A 5,364-nucleotide genomic window follows, 5' to 3' on the forward strand; every position below is an offset into this window, starting at 1 on the left:
TCGAGAACGCAAAAAATCACATTCTTACCTTTTCCATTGTTCCCGATCATCATCTCATCGATTCTAACTAACTAGTGAGCGTTCGCTTGCTCACAAGTCCTCGAAATGCCAGAATTTCGGCATTTCAGCTTTTCGACATTTATCGCTTTAAGCTATGAAAAGGGTTCGTTACACACCTGTTTGGCAATATTCCTCGACGAGATCTCCTACACAATTTCTCCTATATTCTACCATTAATAAATCAGCTTCCATTAATTGACCCAAAACAAGAACCATCTTATATTAGTACTTACACATTCGGCCACCATCCAAAATGGCCTTAAGAACCTTACCTTGCCGATATTGATTGACTAGATCTAGCCACTCCGGAGATCCAAGCTGATTCAAGTCGACACTACGCCTTGTTGCTCCTCCACTATAGAAATCATAAAAATATTAAAAGAAGAACCCCAAAAACCTATACCCATATTCGGCCACCTCCCTAAATTATAGGGTTTCGGCTTTTGCCATCAGTTACTCTAGGAGTCATTTAGAGTTTGAGCACTTACCACAGTCTTTCTTCTCTTGAATCCGTACGCCTAAAAGGTAAAGGAATCGAATGCCAACAATTGAAAAGGAAAGAAAAGGTTGCTGGTCACAAAGAATCGGCACCCCCCTATATTCACTGATTTCGGCTTTTACGGTATTTCGGCAGAAATAGAGATAAAGGGAAGAAACAATGGTGAATGGAGGGAAATAGTGGGCTAGTTTGAAAGAAGGAGAAGGAAGAAAAGATGGAAGAAGAGATGGTAGATTCGGCTGCAAAAGAAAAAGAGAGAAAAAGACTAATCCTCCAGGGAGAAAACGGCAAAAAAATACCTAAGTGCCGAAAATCCCTAACTAAACCTCTCTGCTGAAAATCCGCCCTCCAATCTCCCTTATTTGGCCAACTCTATCTTCATATCAAATCCCTAAAATCTCTCCCCTTATCCCTCCTTAATCCATGCATTTGACTGATTCAAATTCTCCTTTAAAGAGTTCCATTCAGCTACAACTCTTGTATGCACAGAGCATAAAAATTAGCATTATTTTTGCCATCACAGGGAATCGATTCCAGGTCTTCCCCTATGCTCCACACACCACCTTTTTAGGAGTTTAGTGGAATCACCCTTGCCACTTTACTAACGCTCTTTTTGTGATACATTTTACCCACAACTTTATATAAGGGCACCTAGCCAGAACCCCTAACTCCTAAGTCCAAAATTTAAAAATTCTACCGGGTTTTGGCCAACTCATGGGCATTCCATAAGCCCATTTACATACCCAAATTATGAATTCCATAATCACATACCAAATTTTAGAAACTTACTTAAAATATCAAGAATCGCGAAAAACCCGAAAATTAGGATGTTACATACTCAATAATAACTATAAAGATAAATATAGTTCAAAATATAAAACATAAGTCATCAAAAATAAATAAAAGGAAAATTAAAATTAATAATAATAATAAAATATATGGACTCAAAGGTCCTCATCATCAGATGCCTAGTGGTCATCGGTGCCAAATGAGAGATGTGGAGGTGGTGGCAAATCTGTCGAAGAGTGGCATCGATGCTGTCGAACCGCTCAAAACATTACTGCTCAAAGTGAGTGAGTCGCTTGGATATATCTGTCAAAGTGGTAGCAGTGGGGCAGTGACTTTGTGATGCTGGTGGAAGTGGGTCCTCATGAAAGGGAGGGACATCATCAGTAATATCCTCTGGCTCATCCTGGTCATCGGAGTGAACGAGTCTATACTGAGGAGGGTCGAATCCACGGCGTTGCTCATCATCCTCATGTGGATCATACTAGAAATTTACTGATGAGACATCTAGCCTACTAGTGTGAGTGTCGATGACATCTCTGGAGTGTCGAAGAGGCCGAAGTGTCAAGCGAGGCGAGTAACGTAGGGGCCAAGGCAAATGGGGCCCTCCTATGACGGTCTGTCTGGTGGCGAAAAGCGTGGGCGATAAAATATGCTAAATCAAACACATGACCAGTCGCCATGCTCCATAAGAAGTAAGCATCGGTGGTGCTAACGACGTCGATGCTCTCTCTTCTCCCAGTCAATGTATGAGCCAAAATAGCATAGATGTAGCGTAGTGCTGGGGGAAGAGAAGTCACCTTTGAGCGACTTGCGTCATAGGAAACAGTACTCGTCATAAGGTCGGTCCAATAGTAGGAGGGTGAGTATTGTATGTAACAGTGAAGATGTAAAAAATTCTCGGAAGCCATAAACTCCTCCGTGTAAAGGCCTAAAGCAACTCCAAACTCTGGTACACTCATGTATCGTACGAGTCAACCCAGTCTAAAAATAATAGTACCAGCCTCGTCATGGGTATTCATCAATGTTGTAGATGGAAAGTAGTGCAAAACTCCAAGGTAAGCTCCGAATAGGTGGGCTTGATAATAAAAAAGAACCGATCCCACGGGGCAGTGGCGAGATGGAATCAAACAATGTGGGCAAGTTGAACCTCCTCTAAAGCGGCCCAATCAATACAACGGCCCACACCTAGTGGTCGCAGGCGCAAAAGCTGAAACAAATCATCTTGTGGGCTAGAGGAAAATCGAAGCAGCAGGTGACGAGCTTCAGTCGAGGTCGAGGAGGTTGTGCCAGGACCCTTCCACTTTTTTGAAGAGGGGGCGGCAATCTTCTTGCCTCGTGTGTTTGTCATGGTGTTCCTAAAAATAACAGAAGTCAAATAGCACCAAGTATTTAACTACAAGACAAAGAAAAAAAATAGAATCTAAGTAAAAATAAAACTATAGTCCTAAAAGGTGTATACCCTAACACTAATGAAAGTAAAGACTAGAATAATAGGGACATAGCAATAGCAGTAAGGAATAAGACAACATCTAACTAAATAGATGGATGCAAATATAAGAGAATATAGGTATTAATAATAATAAAATAGGCTAAAGCAACATTTGAAAAAGCCAGAAAACTAAAACAAAGTACTAATAATAATAATAAAATCATAATAATTCCAAATAGTAACAAGAATAATAATGAAGACTATCAAAAACAAATAATTAACGAAAAATATACTAAGCTCAAAATGAAATAACAATTAAGATATAACAAAAAAATAAAGAAATAAACGAGTAAATATGTAAAATGGGATAAAATAGAGGTGAGAGTGAAAGAGGAAACCACGATCAATGGTCGGAGGTGCGGACGGAGGTGGACGGAGCTGGTGTGCACGTGTGATGGAGGTGGAAGCTTGGGGGTAGAGGAAGAAGATGAAAGGGGAAAAGAAAGGGAAGGGAATAGAAGAAAAGATGAGGAAGAAAGGAAGAGAAAAGAAAAGGAAGGGGAAGGGGAAGGGGAAGGGGTCACGGCGTGGGGAGGCATTCTTGGGTGCGATTGGCGTTGGGGGCACGGGCGTGGGGGGGTTTGATGGCTACAACGGCTAGGGGGAGGCTTTGAGGAAGGAGACAAAAGTGAAGGAAATGTTAGTCTTTGAGTGTTAAAAAGGGGACATAGTCATGTGAGGCCCGTGTTGGGCCACACGGTCGTGTCACACGCCCGTGTAGCTCAAGTTTAGCCCGTGTTTGTCGTGAAAATTCAATGCCCAATCGTCACACGGCTTGGGGACACACCTGTGTGTCTATGCCGTGTGGTTTACACGGTCGTGTTCTTCGTTGTTCGCTTCTCCCATGCCCGTGTGGTATCCCACATGCCTATGTGTCCGAACACATGGCCGTGTGCCTTGCCCGTGTACCTCTCTGACTTGTTAAAAATTTAAAAATTTTGCTCCAGTTTTCACACAGCCTAGGACATGCCCATGTGTGTGGTCTTTAAGGAGTTTATCGAATTGTTCGTCTGTGTGGTCTTTCCTTGTCGCATTGGGGTATAACACACGAGGTTTATACTCTTTGCTTACCAATTTCTGCTTACTGTGGTTCACCTCATCCTTACATTTACCTACCACAAGTCCCTACTTCGGTTCTGGTTCAGGTTCAACTAACCCTTCTTCATCTTGAACAGTAATCGCATGAAGCTGTTCTTTTGGGTTAGTTTCGGTGTTACCTAGCAAGTTACCTTATGGTCGTTCAGAAATCAACTTAGCAAGCTGTCCTATTTGAGTTTCGAGCCCTTGAATCGATGCTTGCTGATTCTTAAGTGCTGTTTCGGTATTCTAAAAACGAGTTTTTGACACCAAGATAAATTTTGTGAGCATCTCTTCGAAGTTCGGTTTCTTCTCTTGTTGGTAAGGTGGTCGTTGAAAACCTAGAGGATGTTGTGGTATTTGATTTCCTTGACCACCCCATGAGAAATTGGGATGGTTCCTCCAACCTGCATTATAAGTGTTTCTATATGGATTATTTTGAGGTCTAGAATTATTACCCATATATTGGACTTGTTCGTCATCGGTGCCAGGGTTAACGAATGGATAATCTGTGTTGTGCACTCCTCCTCTATTTGAATCACACCTCAAACCATACAAACCATCAATTTTTTTATTTAAAAGTTCTACCTGGTTAGATAGCATAGTGACTGCGTCGAGGTTGAAAACACCAGCCACTTTTGTCGGCTTCATTCTCATGACTTTTCACTGATAGTTATTCAGTGGCATCGCTTCAATAAATTCGTACACCTCTTCAGGTGTTTTGTTGTTTAAAGTTCCACCGGCGGCTGTGTCAATCATTTGTCTAGTCGAGGGATTCAAACAGTTATGGAAAGTTTGAACTTGTAGCCAAAGGGGTAATCCATGGTGAGGGCACCTTCTCAATAGATCTTTGTATCTCTCCCATGCATCATAAAGTGTTTCTAAATCCATCTGCACAAAAGAAGAGATATCATTCCTTAATTTAGCCATTTTAGCCGGCGGAAAATATTTAAGCAAAAATTTTTTGGTCATTTGTTCCCAAGTGGTGATTAACCCTCGCGGTAACGAGTTCAACCACTGTTTAGCCTTATTCCTTAATGAGAATGGAAACAACCGAAGACGAATGACATCGTCAGAAATGCCATTGATTTTAAAATTGTCGCAAAAATCCAGAAAATTTGCTAAATAAGTGTTTGGATCCTCGTCCTGCAAACCATCAAACTGAACAAACTGTTATATCATTTGAATAGTGTTAGGTTTCAGTTCAAAATTATTTGCGGCGATAGCAGCTCTAACTATACTCGATTCAGTTCCTGTTAAAGTAGGTTTAACATAATCATACATAGTACGAGGAGCAGGATTCTGATTTACTGGATTTGCAGCAACCACAGGAGGTAACAGATTATTTTGATTATCAGTCATCTCCTCGGTTGTGGTATGGATATCGGCCTCTCGCTCTTCCTCTATGTATTGTAGGCTTCGCCTTATTTCTCTTCGGTTTCTGCGAGCT

General features: G+C 41.4%; 1 non-coding gene across 1 annotated transcript; it reads left to right on the forward strand.

Moving 5' to 3' along the window:
* Positions 1 to 4,731: 4,731 nt before the first annotated feature.
* Positions 4,732 to 4,838, forward strand: LOC128292532 (small nucleolar RNA R71). The gene has a single exon (XR_008282517.1). It is a non-coding gene; the product is annotated as a small nucleolar RNA R71 (small nucleolar RNA).
* Positions 4,839 to 5,364: the final 526 nt, after the last annotated feature.

The sequence above is a fragment of the Gossypium arboreum genome, chromosome 4 (genome assembly GCF_025698485.1).
Source record: "Gossypium arboreum isolate Shixiya-1 chromosome 4, ASM2569848v2, whole genome shotgun sequence".
Lineage (NCBI taxonomy): Eukaryota > Viridiplantae > Streptophyta > Magnoliopsida > Malvales > Malvaceae > Gossypium > Gossypium arboreum.